Source organism: Petromyzon marinus, unplaced genomic scaffold (genome assembly GCF_048934315.1).
Source record: "Petromyzon marinus isolate PM22_M1 ecotype Great Lakes invasive population unplaced genomic scaffold, UKy_Petmar_22M1.pri1.0 PM_Scaffold_141, whole genome shotgun sequence".
NCBI classification, from domain to species: Eukaryota; Metazoa; Chordata; class Hyperoartia; order Petromyzontiformes; family Petromyzontidae; genus Petromyzon; species Petromyzon marinus.
Genome location: NW_027423104.1, coordinates 79,073 through 96,902, shown reverse-complemented (window position 1 = coordinate 96,902; position 17,830 = coordinate 79,073). Strand labels below are relative to the sequence as shown.

The 17,830-nt window shown below is 48.3% G+C and overlaps 1 protein-coding gene across 5 annotated transcripts in view; it reads left to right on the top strand.

The window, feature by feature from the left end:
• The first annotated feature begins 2,292 nt into the window (after positions 1–2,292).
• LOC142922707 (ribonuclease inhibitor-like) overlaps positions 2,293–17,830 on the top strand; it is a 28,259-nt gene continuing 12,721 nt past the window's right edge. For 2 of the 5 annotated variants that reach the window (XR_012940249.1, XM_076063531.1), the window contains exons 1-3: positions 2,293–2,386; positions 4,862–4,954; positions 5,824–5,919. The gene's annotated coding sequence lies outside the window, so the exon portion shown is untranslated. The remainder of the gene's footprint in view (positions 2,387–4,861; positions 4,955–5,823; positions 5,920–17,830) is intronic. The other 3 variants (XR_012940250.1, XM_076063529.1, XM_076063532.1) reach the window with 2 other exon arrangements.

Sequence of the window (17,830 nt, the reverse complement as noted above, 5' to 3'; positions counted from 1 at the left end):
CAACAGCATATGGCAGAGGAGCGAGGCTCAAAACAACGAGCAGAGCGCCAAACAACTGACACAAATAAAGTTGGCACAGTGGGGAGCACGGCTGTTGCATCTGCCGATCATTTTCCTAAGTCAATCCATGGCACCTGCGTCTATTACATGACCTCCTGCCAGCAAGCCTTCGACACTTCACGTGGCCTCAAAATGCACCGAGCATGGCACAAGTGCTGTGGTGACACTCTTTGGTTTTATTGGATAAAGTCACGTAGGTAAAAAATAAAATAACAAAAATCACGACGTTTCGGCCACAACACAAGCGACCTTCATCAGGTGATGGGACGAGACTGTCTGGAGGACAGCGAAAGCTTTAAATCTGCAGTGGTGATGTCACCGCCACTTGGGGGTGAACGACGGTTGTTGCGTTGTTGTTGTGCGTGTGTGCACGGACGCATGTACGACTGTGAGTCTCGTGTATGGAGAGAGAAAGAGAGGCAGCCGTGCGTTGTGCTGGCCCGTGTGCCATTCTGAGCTTCATAGGCGCTGCTCGCTAACAGCGCTTGCCCCAACAATCTGGTAAGGCTATACGGCGAATGATTGTCGCTGTTGTGTGTGTGTGTATGGACGTTCACCCCCCTCCCACCGCCCCCGTGTGTGCAGTTTTAGGGACTCATTACGCCCCCTCCCGACAAGCAGACCAGCATCCGGACTAAAGGTAAGTGACAATAAAAACAGATTTTTTTTTTCCATTTAAGTAACTTTATGTTTTGCTCACAATACAGTATTTATTACAGTGTTGAATGCAAATGTACGATATTTTGTCTTACATATGACTTTGACAATGTTTCCATCTTTTGCTGAACCGTGATAACATCTTAAAAAACTTACAGTATGTGGATTTAAATACAGTACACTATTGTATTCAGACTTATGAACCGTTCGGCTTACGGACAGTTCTCAGGAACGGAACCGATAAGTTGTACTATTCGCTAACAGCACCTTCCATTGGTATGGTTGACTACATACGATGCAAAGAAAGTTAAATATAGATACATATATATTGTACAGCACTTTCCCCAATAGTATGTTGATGTTCTATGGGGTATGTTTGTCTTTCTGAGTAATGTTTTAATTGGGGCGGTGTCATTTTCACAATTTCCCCAATGTTTTTACATTGGCCGACTTGCGCGTCAGCAATTTTCGCACCCAATGGATAAATCTCTTCTTCTTCTTGGGCTTGGTGGCGGTGGTGGCAGAAGTGGTGGTGGAAGTTGTGGCAGCGGCGGTGGAAGGGGCATCGGTGGCATCATGGTACATTTGAGACACGGCGCATTTCAATTCTTTCAGCTGGCTACTGAGATGAAGGTTCTCTTCATGCAGCCTCTCTTCCCCATGCCACATGTCCTCGTGACGCACCAGCTTCCCGCGTAGCCTAAACTGTTCCTGGCCTCTCTGCGGATCCAGGAAGTTCAACTCCGTCAGGTGGGCGTGCAGCGACCTCCGGAGATCTTTGTTTTCACAGCGCAGCGACATTTGCCGCTGTGCTGCATTGCAGTCTCGGAGAAAATCCGCATGGAGAGACTTGCTCTCCCTGCAAGGCACTCTCGTGGACTCCAGCTCCAACTGGCACTCTTTAAGCTGTTGAACCAGGCTCCTGTTCTCTCTCTGGAGAGTCTCTCGGTTCTCCATCAACTCCTCCTGCTGCTGCTGTAGCTCCAGACGGAGCATCTTGTTCTTCTGACAGAGCTCCACATTCTGCAGGCTCATCCTCTCCGTAGACAGCGTCGTGACCTCATGGTCAAAGTCTGATATGGAAAGCGTAAAAAGAAGATAAATGAAGATCCCCATCCCAAGCATGGCCAAGACCAGAACGTCAACGATCAGCAGCGCCATGCTCAGCTCGTGTTGACGGCACGCGGGACGGAAGGAAGTGAGACACGTCACGAAGGGGCGTGTTATTTATAACAACGTCATTACCGGATGTGACGTACGCTATGACGTACAAGCCATCCCTGCCCACTTATTGTCAATCATTGCTCATCACGTGACTCCACAGCCCCGCCCCTAACCGCGCAGCTCCTCCCCCATACTCTTCTTCCACCTTTCCCACGTGACGAGAAGGGAGCCAATCACGCGAGAGGCGGCGCGCGGTAGGCCCCGCGTCCACTTCCCGCCATTCTTGCAATGGGCGGGGCCGCTCAGGGTGGGGGGGACGGTGGGGGGGGGCGGTGGGGGCGGGGCCGAGTTCACTCCACGTCGCGAGTCGGGAGGAGGGACGAGGGGGAGGGGCCAGGAGGGACGAGGGGGAGGGGCCAGGAGCGGGAGGGGGGGAGCCGTGGCGCCACGCGGAGACCGCGACAGCAGCAGCAGGAGGTGGTGGTGGTGGTGTTTGTAGTTGTAGGTACGGGAGAGGTGGTGGTGGTGTTTGTGTTTGTAGGCACGGGAGAGGTGGTGGTGGTGTTTGTGGTTGTAGGCACGGGAGAGGTGGTGGTGGTGTTTGTGGTTGTAGGCACGGGAGAGGTGGTGGTGGTGTTTGTGTTTGTAGGCACGGGAGAGGTGGTGGTGGTGTTTGTGGTTGTAGGCACGGGAGAGGTGGTGGTGGTGTTTGTGGTTGTAGGCACGGGAGAGGTGGTGGTGGTGTTTGTGGTTGTAGGCACGGGAGAGGTGGTGGTGGTGTTTGTGGTTGTAGGCACGGGAGAGGTGGTGGTGGTGTTTGTGGTTGTAGGCACGGGAGATTTGGTCACGGACAGGCGGTGAGTGCCGGGTGATGGAGGGGGGGTGAGGGAGTGGATTGCAGGGTGAGTGAGTTAATGAGGAGAATTAATAGGTGAGGAGGGTGAGTGAGTTGAAGGGTGAGGTGAGTGAGTGGGTGAGTGGTGAGTTCACGACAGGGAGATTGGGGCTGAGTGAGTGAACGCAGCGCACGGTAAAGATCCCCTGAGAGCATTCGCAAGAGTTGGACATTGAGTGCCGCTGTCAGGGTCCACACGCAAATTACTCACTTGGCATGATATACAAATTAACCATTGTAAACGATTATAACTTTAAAAAGTCCGCTATTTGTCAGAGCTAATGCGATGTGCGTTTAGCATATTTGTAGCACGTTAACCAACGTCAACATCGTCATTTAGAGTAACCATTAGTCCATACGTGTCACTTGCTAATAGTCCCCGGGTCAATCACAACTTTGCCGTGCGTGCAGGCTTTGTCTCTGGCTGCTCGCTAGGGCTGCGATGCCTTTCCATGCCACAAGATGACGTTCATTGCTCCTTCCACACCGCGACAATATTTACTGCAGTGTTCTATAACGCGGTAGTTGCGTTGCTGAATAACACCGCGTTGTGTAAACTCCCTCGTTACAATGACTAATACAGGGTAAAGCACAGTCCGTGATAACAGCGTGAGATGCGTGTGTCGGCTGAACAAAGACTGAGGCGCGTGGGGAGCATCAGGAAGCATCCAGCAGCATCCCAATGCCTCGTGTGACGCTGTGCCCAGGCAGCCGTGCAACCGCACATTCCCACTCGCGCGACGTGGTTCTGTTGACTCAACCACTTAGCATTCGCGTTATAAAACGTGTTCCCTAATACATCCATCGTGCCATATCCAAATGGCGTTATGAAAACACGTGTTGAGGCAGAACGAACTGTATAAACTATTTTTATTTTACCAGGTGAGACCCAGTGAGCTATGTGGCTGTTTTTCAGAAGCGACCTGTCCACAAATGATAGATCAGCTAAATGGCTAATCACGTTAGAAATGTGTAGCACCAGCCACAAATACTCTAGACATGGGATCCCCTTTGACAGGGTCAGTGTCTACTTAGATTCACTCACTCCGCCTATTGTCATGTGGCGTGTGCAGCTGCGTCGTGACACTTGGTAGAGTGCTGTCTTTGAGGCAGAGCGCTTTAAAACCGTGTGCAGTGGTTAATTTGCTTAACAGCTTTACACTAAACTCCTTGCTTGTGGTAAAACATGTTTGCGACTTTGCTGATTGAGAACTATGCAGATTTAGATTAATAGTAACATGTACTTGGTGTGAGATGAACTTCCAAACAATTTCCTTTCCTCAACATCTTGGAATTAATGTCTTTTTAAATGGTCAGCTTAAGTGATTCCGTGATGTTTATGTAACTTGACCATTAAGATAATCTATGGAGCACAATTATTTCAATATTATTTGTCATAAGTAAACTGAACCCATATGTGATATTATATTGCCTGATTATTTTATTTTTTAATGTAGTCTACATGCTCTTCTGGGGATATTACCCCACATTTACCATTCATTGATGTTCCCTTTGACATTGGTAATTGGCATTGTCACACCATAGTAATTCATGGGCAATTATGTAATTCTCTCTGTGTCTCTCTCTGCATCTGTCTGTGTGGGTATCTCTCTCTGCCGGTGTGTTTTTCTCTATATGCATCTCTCGTGTGTCTCTTTGTGTGTGCCTCTCTCTGTGTGGATGTCTCTCGGTGTCTGTCTCTCTCTTTCCTTTTCCACGATGTGGTGTTGTATTTACATGCAAATTCTACCTCTAGCCCCGCCCACTTACCCTTGGGCTGAGCTTATCTCAAGCCAATATAACTTCGTGTTTCAGCAGCTTTCTCGCTATATTTTTTCACCTGATGATGGTTGCTTGTGTTGCGATCGAAACGTCGTGATCTATTATTTTTTCTACCTACGTGACTTTACAGAAAGAACCAAAGAGTATTGTGATTGTAATTTTGATCGTGATCGTTGTGGTGGAGGTGGTGATATTGATGGTGGTGTTAACGATAGCTGTGATTTTGGTGGTTGTAATGGTGGTATTGATGGTGGTAATGGTGGTTGACTATTACCCCTCTCGTGTCCTTACTTCCACCACCAGGTTTAAGAATCTGCTGGTGTCTGTGCTGGAGGTGGACGTCGGATATCTGTGCGGTCTGGAGCGGTGGACAATAGACTTCTGCAGCTCAACCAGGTGGACGCACTGGGCAGGGGGCAAGATGGTGGTGGCCTTAGAGACCCACTTACTCCCACAGAGAGCCATAGACTCACTCACAGAGTACACTCACACAGAGAGCCGAAGTCTCACTGACACAGAGCTATAGGCTCACTCACATGGAGACACATAGACTCACTCACACAGAGAACCATTGATTAACTCATTGTTTTTTTCGGTAAAGTCACGTATGTAGAAATACCATAAAATTATATTAAAATAAATCAAGCACGACGTTTCGACCGCAACACAAGCGATCTTCATCAGGTGTAAAAACAAATAGCACATAGGGTGACATCAGCGCAACACATAGAGAGCGTTAAACTGCACGGAGGTAAATACAACAAGAAGATGAGAGACGAGAATTCAAAAAACCTAAGAAAAATTTACGTGATGCAAAACCAGTCGGCCAACGACACAGTTAGACACTTGCCTGGCAGACCACGAATTTCAGAAGAGTGCTAAATTTCGCGTTCATCCTCTGGGTTGAACATACCAGCATAGACAGAGTGAACAAATACGAGGTATAAGATAGCAGAAATACATATACAGGGACACAAGAGGTAAGAAGAGGAAAGACGGACAGAGAAGCAAGAAAAAGGGGGCCGGAGGAATGAACAGACAGAGGCTTAAAATAAGTCGTAGAGGTGGGGGGAGGAGCCGAAGAAAGCAAGGGGCACCCCACCCCACCCACCCACCCCACCAACCCACCCACCCCACCCCACCCATCCCCACCCACCCACCCCACCCATCCCACCCCACCCACCCACCCCACCCCCAACCCTCCCCTCAACGCTCCTTTCACTCCTCCCGTCACCCCTCCACCCCTCTCCTTTCTGCTGCGTCAGGGCCAGAGGCTGAGAGCACGGCAAAGGAGGCTACACGGGGAGCTGGGCCGCGTCAGGGGCGAGAGACGCGGTGCGACTCGACACTTCACAGCGTGGGTGAGTGTGGGGAGTTCGTGGTGCATGTGGGACGGTGGGTGGTGTGGTCCAGAATATAAACCACCTGTGTAGGATACACGGGGGATTTTTGATTGGTGCTTAAATGTGTGTTTGTGGAAGACGGTGTAGTGTGTGAGTGTGTGTGCGGTGGGGGTAGGGAGGTAAATGTGTGTGTACTGCAAATGAGTATCTGGGGCGGTGTGTAAACATCACACATTGGGGAGACAAAGGCGGTCCGGCGTGGTTCTGACCACTTACCATTTCGTGTACTATGCCGGCCTTCATAGGAGCTCAATAACAGCACTTGCCCCACCAGTCTGTGGAGCTCCATGGGGGATGTTTGTGTCGGAGCTCGTGCTGTAGGCATAGACGACGCGCGACCGTGGATCCTCTATAGGGAGCGCGCGTCTGCTGTGGGTCGCATGGAGCTGCACGAGCGGACACCGCCGCAGCGATTCCCATACCGAGTCACGAGATAGGCGCTGGGAAACAATTGCGCTGAAGTGTGTTGCTGGGTGGATGAAGCGAGCACCGCCATGGTGTGCTTGCCTTGTATGGTCAGTCGTGTGACTGATTATTATAATATATTAATTCACACCTGTGCACCGTGTCATGGCAGTTTCTCTGTTTTTCCTTCATTGCATTTTTATTTCAGAAATATTTCACCTGCAAAATAGATTGAGTTTGAATATCTCATGCGAAAGGGTGCCCAGGGCATGTGGGGTCGTCCAATTGCACAGTGTTTAGCGCACATCACTACACACCCATGGACTAAATCCAGAGGCGAGTGACAAATGAATCAGTTCTGCCCCCCTCGCTTCACCAACCCGCACTAGTCGGCGTGGTGAAATATGGTAAAAAATCAACACGACCGACAGGGCATAGGGTGCCCATTATCCAGAAGGGCTTTACTTTATTATCACATCCACATCTAATTGTGGATTTGGTTATTTTTCTTTAGTTATCTTTATTGCATAAATACAACTTGACAAGATGTGTACTGCTTCATTCTGGTACATTTACTGTTTTTCAGTGCATTTCAGCACTGGGTGTGTTTGTTGGATGTATTGTTTGTCACGTGAGGTTAAACACTAAAAACTATTTTATGAACCAGGCAAAGTCCACTAAGCTATTCGATTTTTCATTGAACTGACAGATGCTGTAACCTGGTCCCTTGGGTACCCAGGCCTTCCTATAGTATAACTCCAGGAATCGGCAGATTTTTATTTTATTGTACCAAGTAAGGACCACTGAGCTATATAGCTGTTTTTCAAAAGCAACCTGGCCACAAATCATAGCTCCACGAAGTGGCTTATCACGTGGAAATTTGTAGCAGCCAAATACTGTAAACGCATATTTCTAAATGTGGAGGGAAAAAAACTCGAGGATCCAGAGAAAAACCCACGCCACCACGGGGAGAATATGAAAACTCCAAATATCCAGGCGTCGGGGTTGGAATCGAACCCACGACCTCCTGCATTCCAGGCGAAGGGGATAACTTGTTGCCACCACTGAGCCCCTTGTTAATCTGATGTGGTATACTGGTACAGCCCCTGGTGGCCTCAGTCACTTTACTGACCTTTGCACCATTGTGTAGTCGGTTCAATTGAGTCGCAGACATACTCTTTGGAGGCAACAAATTTATTTATACCAACACGAAGGGGTAACTTCCCTTTTACCAGATAACAACCTATGATGGTGGACCACCAGGCTATCTGCGCTAACACTCTGGGATAGCTACAACGAGCAGGACTCCAGCTTGAGTCCTGCCAATGTGTTGGTGACTCTTCACGGACGTTGAATGTAGATCTTTCAGAAGACAACAGCAAAGCTGAACCTGGTCCCTCTGGGGACCCGGTTTATATGCTCACCATGCGTGGCCGGCTCCGTCCTTGGCCACGACTACCTTCTCGATTCCTATTGCAAGATCTCGCCCTGACACGTGACTACCCACTAGCCCCAACTTGGGGCCCCTGTGTAGACTTTACCCGTCATGTACCTTCCAGGGTCAACCAGAGTGCAATGGCCCACATTAACCTCATTCATGGCTGACACTTTCACACCCCTCCTATAGAGGACAGCACTGCACGCCACGCGTGGTGCCACTCAGCGCCATGACTCAGCGTTCACCAAGCCCCACTAGGGCTGGTACTACACCCACATATATGGGGTGTCGGTGATGTAATTACATCGCACGCCGTGTCTCTCAGGCCGGCACTACACAGTGGCATTCCCGATGTCACTACATTACCCCCCCCCCCCCCCATTCGTAGCATTCAGCCGTCCTGGCTGTCAACTCCCCCTTAAAACTAACCAAGTGAATAAGTTCTAGATTTTAAGCTTTCGTGACTGCAAGGATCCATACTCTTTGGTTCTATTCGGTAAAGTCACGTAGGTAAAAAATCATGACGTTTCGGCCACAACACAAGTGGCTTTCATCAGGTGAAGGGGACCGTACTGTCATGAGGACAGCGTTGGAGTGAAGACAGTCCAGCCCAGGTCGCGTCCTTTTAAGCTGTGTGGGAGGAAACAAAATGCTTTGACAAAGGAATTAGCATAAAATGACCGTAACGCACAAGAGGACCGGCACAGACGGGGGGAGCGGGTGCGAAGTGGAACGTAGAGGACCGGCACGGGGCGGGGAGTTTACAAATGTAGGTGTGAAGTGAAATAAGCTTCTATGAAAGTTTGGTATATCACTATTTGGATAAATACCATTGAAAATTAGTTTAATGTTTGGTATGATTTAGAACATCTTTCCAATGGTTGCTTAAGTGAATAAGGTGATAAAAAGTGAGTAAAAGTGACTAAACGCTATGTGTGCTTCAATAATTAACAATAACAAATAGCATATAAATACCCAAGCCCACCTATACAATATATACACTACCTACAAATGTACAGAACAACACGAGAAAATATAAAACGCGAATGCACGGAATCCCCTCCATCACCAACAACTCCCATCCTCACCGTGTAACAATACCCATAAGCACAACAAAGGCTAGGTTCAGCCAATAACCGATATGGCCTACTGAGTGTGACAAGCAACTGATGGTGTGGGAGTGTGTGTGCATGGGTGTCACAAAATCCGAAGAGTTTTTGAGCGAGTCCTCGTGGCTGGGCCTCCAGTGGAGGTGGGCTCACTCTCCCTGGAGGTCCCAGGGGGAATATGCAACTGTCCAGTCGAATCCGGCTCCTCACGAAGAGCAGTAGGCCGGGTCGACGGGTTCTCCTCTCCCGAATCAAGTGAAGACAGCGCAGGCAGCGGCTCGGGGGACATCAGGGGCGCGGCACCTGAGGGAGGAAGCACACGACTCCGCTGAGGACCAACCTCAACGGGCACACATGCCAGCTCACCGGACACATCTGTCCCTTGGCGCCCACAGTGTGGAGATGGAACAAACTCACAGGGAGCAATAAAGGGCTTAGGGCAAGAGGAGTGTACAAACCAACTCCGCCGCCCCAAGCGGATCTGGACACACTGCGGTCGAATGACCCGAATCACATCAACCAGCCCTCTCCAGGGTTTGAGCAATTTGGGCGATGTACCCACCGGTACCTGTGGACAGTGCAACCAAGCTCTGTCCCCAGGTGCCCACTCATGTTTTGAAGTACGGAAGCCCCTCAGCCATTCATTGGCCAATTGGCACGAATCAGAATTTACCTTGGAAGTCTCCCGCACTTCGGAAAGCTTTTGAAGGGTACAGCACACGGAGTCAGAGATTTAAGATTTAGCCTTGTTGGGTGCGGCTTGTAACTGAACATGAATCAGGGGGTCGTGTTCTCGCTGACCTGATGACTCAACATGGAGGTCAGAGTCCTGTGCAGCCACCTCAACCATACCATCCGTCTGCGGATTGTGCGGTGACATGTGTACTTTCTTGGTTCACAACTAACGCACACCTCTTGCAATAATTTTGAAGAAAATGTTTTTCCCTGATTGTTCAGAAGACGTTCGGGAGCACTCTTGTCCATTATGTAGTGGGTAATAAACTGGAGGAAGCTTACTCTGAGGCAACACATTTATTATAACATTAACAGGTTATTACACAATGGGGTAATGGCCCCTTTCACCCGATACTCTATGGAGGTAGTCCCTCCAGACTAGCTTGCCTCTCACTGGCTATCACGACATCTATACTGCTGGGGCTTGAGTCTTCCCTTGAGTCTTCACTGGTTATCAGCTGGAGCTTTCACTGGTACAAGCTCGAGCCGACCCTAGCCAGGGGTTCGGCTCTGCCCATTGGGCTCTTCTCTTCAGGGCTCCAGGATGCTCTTCAGTCTTCGGCCGGACAACAACTGCTGGGACCGCTCAGGGACCTGACTTATATATAGGCTCCTGGCTCACTCCGCCCCTGGCCACGCCTTCCTTTTAGGACCGTCTCCGAGGGTCTGGAGAATGACATCATCTCCCCAGCCCCCTTCCCGGGATCTGGGGTCCCGACCGTTGGTCACGATGCTCCCCCAGGGATTGCCTTGGCCAACGGCCCGTCATCATTAATCCAGCAGGTTCAGCCTCCCCTCTGCTCCCTACTGACACAAGCTAGTACTGCCGGCTATGATTAGTGGCGATCATGTTCAACCATGCCACTACAATTACGTAGCCATTGAGGAATGCCTCAGTGATCTTTGCCGCCAACTGTTTGGGAAGCGGCCAGGCCACAGGCCATCATGAGAAATACTCGACTCCCACCAGAAAATATTTATTCCCACGAGCGGACCGCGTGCACTGCACACACCCCTTCAACAAATTAGCAGCATCCTCAGCCATGCCAGGCCAGAAGAAATCCGACTTACGTGTGGCCAATGCTAGTTTATGCACACCCAAGTGCAACAGATGCTCGTGCACCGCCCAAATGACCTTACCCCGCAGGGCGGTGGGCACAACAATGTTGGAACATCGCATCTCTCCGTCCCAATGCATGATCAATCCGCCTCTGAGAATGAAAGAGGTGACACCCCATCGATCCTCGCCCCCATCAGTCTCTCTGACACGGCATCGCAATTTAAGCAGGGAAGCGTCCTCAACCTGGAGGCGCCCCCATTCTTTGTGGTCCAATCCAATGACAGCATCACGCGCCACTGGATCCCCAGCCCCCTCAGATGTTACAACCTCGGCCGATGCCGTAAGGGTAGGGGGCGAGTGTTCATTGCGCGGCTTAAAGCGACCGGAGCCCGAAAAACTTGCGCAACTCTCGTTCGTGGGTAATTGCGACAGGGCGTCCGTGTTCGTGTGATGGGAGCCTTTGCGATAGGTAACCTGAAAAGAGTAGTCCTGGAGGACCTCCAACCAGCGTGAAAGTTCGCCAGATGGCTGGTCAACCTGCAGCGCGTACTGCAGCGCTGCGTGGTCCGAGCGCACCTCAAAGTCTCTCCCATACAAATATGGAAGATACTGTTGCAAGAAAAACACGATAGCTAACAGTTATCAGCGTGTGACACAGTACCGCTGTTCAGCCGGAGACAGCACTCTGCTTCCTTATGCGATAACACTCGACGCCATTGACAACTTGAGACAGAACAGCTCCAGTGCCAGTGTTACTAGCATGTGTATCAAGGACAAACGGCAAGGAAAAGTCGGGGTAGTGGAGGGGAGGGGCGTTCACCAAGCCATCTTGGAGTGCAACAAATGCGGCCTCCTCATGAGTGGTGCCGATGTCACAAGTCGAGGAGACTGAAGTGCTGTGACAAAAGGGCCATTGCCTGAATCGTCTCTTACTATAAACATTTAATTTCAAAGCGGTGTTATCGAAGAAGTTTTTTTGGAAGATAAATAACATCGCGATGGGGGGAGGGGGACATAGCGGGATTGAGGGGGAGTGATTAGGGGGGTTATAGAGGTGGGTGTTGAGTAAAATAGTATCAGTGTCTTGTGCTCGAGCCTAGGGGCTATGCCAATGGGCTAGGCCATTGAGAACACGGATTCGAATGAACGTCTCATCTTGCCACATGCTTTTTTACTATCTCCATCAGTAACAAAATCAATCTACAAAGCAACGCTGCTTCTAAAATGGGTATAGTACTCTGAAGCATGTAAAAATGGTAATGTACTGTCAATCGTATTTTAACAGGAGCATTGTCTCTTTAAAGGTCACGGTTTTTGTTGTTGACATGAACTCTATTGGCTTCCACCTCCCTGTTCACAGAGATCGTCAATAGAGGCTGAAGTCTGTTACTCGCGCACAGTCAGTCGAGGGAGTGATAGCCCCCACTGTGCCCTTCAGCCCGTGGCGTTGCCTATGGGACTCATTGTCCCGTAACATCCCGAGTTCACAATGTCGATTAAAGCGACACCTTTGTTTAATAACGATCCATGAAATGAGTGGGACTTTATATAGTGTGACAGTCTTGTCTTTGGTAATACTGTACTCATGTTTGTTTCTGTTGCCTGGTTTTTAATTGGTAAAGCTGTGATCGTGTTTGATCCCTCCACTGGTATCCGATTAATTTCTGCATCAAGCACAATATCCCCTTTGCTGTCTTCAAGTTCCACCATGGACACGCTCCTGCTTGCCTCTCCCATCATCTCATTCCCCTCCCAATGTTCTCCTATATCGTCCCTACCATCTCGCTTTACTCCCCTTCACTCATTCTCCGCCCAGCAACCAAGGCTTCCTGTTGGAACTTCTAATCAACCTTTACTCATTCGGAGGTCACTCATTCCCTTTTCTTTTGATGCAATTATTTGGGCCTGTCACTTACCATCCACAGATTTCTCCTGTGATCATCACTGTATGTTCTCTCTTTAGAAATGTAGGCTGAATGTACACCACCTTGTTCCCAATGATGATTGTATCTCACTGATGTGCACATCACCTTGACAGAGGCTCTTTTTAAAGGCACTCTAATTGATTATTTCTCATTTCACAGCCTCCACTACACTACTCAGCAGATTATACCCCACTTTGTTCGTCAAGACTTGCTTGAGGCAAATATAAGTATGGTCCAACAACTTATATGACTGACACGGCACGAGTAAGACTGCCTGCAGTCCAACCAAAAAGGCTGCATCATTGAAAGCTGGTTTCAAGCCTGCCCTCCACGTGTGTTAAAAGATCTTACTCACCCATGTGATGATAGTTGAGCCTCTGGGTGTCAGCATTTCTGCTCTGATATTGCAAGTGTTGGATACTAGTGATTTCTTTCATTTTTCTTAGGGTACCTCTCACTTTATACTCAAATGGCTCAATGCAGAAGGTGTAGGGTCTTTGGTTGCTGTGGCTTGCATGAGCTCTTCAAAGGGATATGACGAAGAGCGATTCTGCATTTGGGAGCATAATTACTTCTAGCATGCTAGTTTCTGCCTTCAACTGCTGAGGAGCTTGCCACTGGAATTTGTAATTGCACAGGAAATATTGAAGTAGGCTCCCCTGAGCTGACTGAAGTTTGCAAAGTCATTCTTTATTTGACTGAGAGTTATTGTTCAACTGCTGCAGCTTTTCCATCAGGCCCCCTCTGTTCATGCCAGATCTGAGTTTTGCATTGCCTTCTTAGGCCCTTGTAGCAGTTTTTACGTTCTTTTTTCAATTAAACACCACGTTTAATCACTAATCCATTCATTTCCAATATTGCAACAGGTTGTTGGGCAGGTCTTGGCGGCGTTGTTTACATAATCTTGAAATTGTCCCAAACTGTTGGTTCCTCATTAGACAGGAGCGTGCATTACCACTGCCCACCTCCACATTACAACCATCCCCACCATAAGAATTATATCCAGTATGAGCTGGAGAAGCTTTTGTTGAACTTCGAGAGTACTACTAAGAAATGGGGTTTACGTTCATCCCCACATAAAACAAAGCACCTGCCTGGGTATTCTGTGTCATCGTATTCTCCCATCCCTCCACTCCCCATGAGCAGTGGGGCAGTTTTGGACAGAGCAGAACAATTTTCCATACCTGGAAAGGGTGCATGTGACTAGCTCCAGTTTGGCAGCAGAGGTCATGCTCCGAATCGGTTGAACATACTTATCTCAGCTGTGTAACACACTGTGAATGCTGCATTGCCTGTCGCTCCATGTAAAGCTCTGGGTCTTCTCAGCCAGATATCCCCTCCCTTCTCTACATTTGAGAAATTTGGATCCCTTTTAAAGGAACGTCCACACTGGTTTTGCATATTCAAGTTGTCTACGATCCACCGTGGGCTTAACAAACTAGATTATGTGAGCAGCTTAGATCCTTGAATGATCTGGACAAATGCCCATCAGTGAGATACTAAGGCAGGTGAGGCAGCATTGGCTGGGTCATGTAGCCCAAATGCCCAGTCACTGTGTACCCAAACAGCTTCTGTTTGTCCAGATATAAGGGGCTTATCGCTATAGGCAAGAGTTTGACTGCTGTGTAACAGAAGGATGGTGGAGCTGTTTGGGCTTGCCAACAGCTCGACCAGTGGTTTCAAGATCATCGTCTCTGGAGGAGTTTTGTGAAGGATGTCCGCCTCCAGCAATAACGGAGGGCGGAGGAGTGATGCTCACAACAACGAGCGGAGTGCAGAATAAGTAAAATGCAGCAAGGTGGAACAGTAGGGAGCACAGGTGGTAGATCTGCCAGTCATCCCTGTCACTCAACCCATGACACCTTTATCTATCCTGTAACCTCCTGCCCATGAGCCTTCGACAGTCCACATGACCTCAATGTGCACTTAGCCTGGCAGAAACACTTTGTTGACATCACCAATTTTGAGTGGCGAATGGCTTTTATTGTTATTGTGTTTATGTACCCACCCCTTCATGTGCCGTACTGGCCTTCTTAGGTGCTCGCTAGCAGAACTAATCCCAATAATGTAAAAAACGATATGGGAGATTTTTCTCATTTGTATCTTGTATGTTTGTGTACATCGCCTATGTGTGTTTGTGGCGAGCCATGCTGCACAACAAACTCAGCCACAGTTATCAATAGCACGTGATATCTACACTGGTTTTGGGTCCTCTAGGTTGTGTCTGCATTAAATGAGTGCCTGGTGCAATGGGTAATCAGTATAACCTATGAGACAAACGTGGCCAGGTGTGGTGCTGGCCATTTCTACCCCACTTTGCGTGCGGGTCTTCAAAGGGGCTCACTAACAGCACTTGACCCACCAGTCTGTGGAGCTACATGGGGGATGTTTGTGTTGAAGCTCGTGCTGTCGGCGTAGAAGACGCTCGACAGTTTATCCTCTGTAGGGAGCACGCGTCTGCTGTGTGTAGCGTGGAGCTGCACGATAGTGAAACCAACAGAGTTGTTGCGCCTTGGGCGTAAACATCAATGTATGTCCATTTGCCAGGTGTTATTTTTTTCATTTCCTGTGGAGATGTGTTCTGTATGAGAGAAAAAGCGACTGAGCCCACGCCCTCACCCCCTTCTCCCTATTGCATTATCTCCTCCTACTATTTGACTACTCATAAAATCATACGTATATTATGACACCCCAGGGATAAATTAATATTGCTTGTTATAGCACATTCTTGTAGAAAGAACGCTGGTTAAGTCAGACCGGCCTGTATATGTACAGTATAGATATTTAGTTTGCAGCAATGCAATACACACAGCTCAATGCACAAAGAGTTAAATGTATAAATATCTCATATTAAAGAATGGATTACTTGGGTTTACAAACATGATGTACAAAACTCGTTATAGTCTCATGCTCTGCATGCTGTTGTAAATGCACGTGGTGCATACTCACTGACCAGATGCTTCATTATTATTGATACTAATAAAATATGTTAAATGAAGAATTTTTTTCATTAATTTCTCATGTTAAACAAATATAGGGCGTTCATCCAGCGGTAGAGAGACAATGGCTGCTGATGATGTAACGTGCCGCTCATTTTGAAGGATTCCTAAGAGACAGTGCAAGTGGAGATTCAAAGGCATAGGAAGGTGGTTGCACAGACACCTGGACCACTGCTGTCCTGTATAAGTGATTTATTTAACATAATGAACATTACAGTAACATTGACGCTGCCTCATGTGTGTACTTTAAGTTTTGGCTTCCCCACACAAACACACTACCTCCACAAAAGGGCATGTTTACTCATTTCTGTGAAGCGTATTCAAGTTTAATTTATTAGGTATAGCCCTGTGAGCCATGCGGCTCTTAAGTCGGGTGCAACCGCAACAAACAAAATATGAATCTACATTGCAGAAAACTATTAAACCACAACCAGACCAAAATAAAGCTACAAAAACAATGTAACAGCAGTAATCATAGGAACTGTGATTTTAAAATTAACAATAAACGATATACATAACATGTACGACAAAACCTGCAGCCATAGCTGGCAGCACGACACTCCCAGTGTATGATGTGTGAGTGAGTCAGCAGCAGCGTGAGTGAGTGTATGATGTGCGAGTCAACGTATGATGTGCGAGTCAGCGTATGATGATTGAGTCAGTATTAGGTTGAGTGAGTATATGATGTGTGAGTCAGCGCACAATGTGTTAGTCAGCGCATGATGAGTGAGTCAGTGTATGATGTGTGAGCGAGTCAGCGGCAGAGTGAGTGTATGATGTGCGAGTGAACCAGCACACGATGAATGAACCTATGTATGATGAGTGAATGGGTCAGTGGTTGTGCGAGTGTATGATGTGTGAGTGAGTAAGCGCATGATGAGCGAGTCAGTGCATGATGTGTGAGCGAGTCAGTGCATGATGTGTGAGCGAGTCAGTGCATGCTGTGTGAGTGAGTCAGTGCATGATGTGTGAGTGAGTCAGTGTATGATGTATGAGAAAGTCAGTGTCGGCTCCCTCTGCTCGCGCTGTCGCCCCCCCCTCCCCCCGGCTCCATCGCCCCCCCCCCACCGGTTCCCCCGGCCCCGTCGGCCCCCTGGCTCAATCTGTCGGCTCCCCCGGCCCCCTCACAAACGGCCCCGCCAGCCGCTGCTGGGAGCGCGGTATGTGACGTCATACCACTGCTAGACAACCTCAGAGCACCCTCTACCCATACATTGAGAGCATGGGAGTGCCCACTACATAGGGACTACCCAAGATCAAACCTGGCTCCCACCCTCTAATCGTCACTCAACTAGAGGTGACGCTATCCCGATCATTGCACATTACAACGCAATTTGCCGTCTGCGTGGCATCACGATGGTCGAGGCAGTGAGCACGTGGTGTCACGCAGCTGCTTAATCTGCTAAAACTGTGTGGCGTTTTGAATTAGGTTCACATTTTACTTTTTTTATCGTAGTGTTGTGTTGATGTGAATGTTCAAATACTTGCACTGAAGAGTGTTTTGAGATGCCTAAAGTGTTTTGATGCAATTTTATGTATTTATATATATTCCAATAACAATTTTGAGCTTTCATTACAATTTAAATAAGTCAGTGTATTCACAATCAAATACCTAAAGTCACAATTGTACCTAACCGAGACCTCTCAGATTTTAGTAGCAACATTTTATTTTTTTATAATTATTCTTCCCTGTACCTGGATAAAATTACACGACTATGCTTACAGGTGACACGTGGTTTGTTTTCATTTTCTTCAGGTGACTCGATGCATTTGTCGTGATGGCATCAAAATATCCTGCATATGAGATCATTAAAACCAACAAAGTGAATCTGCAGAAATACCTCCAGGCGAAGTCTTCAGAAGTGCTTGACCATTCCTATCAAACAGGGATAGTCCTGGACAGTGAATACACGTCTCTTAACAGCGAGAATGACCCCGTTGTGCAAACACGGCGTCTGGTTAACCTGGTGCTCATAAAGGGAGAACAAGTCTGCATGATATTTCTTGAAGATGTGCTCGTGCGACTGAGATCCGAGATCCCTCTCTTGGATCAGTGGATCTCACAGCATGAGCAGCAGCTCAACGTGATCGGTGTCGATCTGAGCAGAACTGCGGGTAAAGCCATCCCTGGAGCAGCTTCTCATGAGTGATGCTAAACTTCACATAGCCATTCACATGTCTCTGGCAAGTTTAGGTGA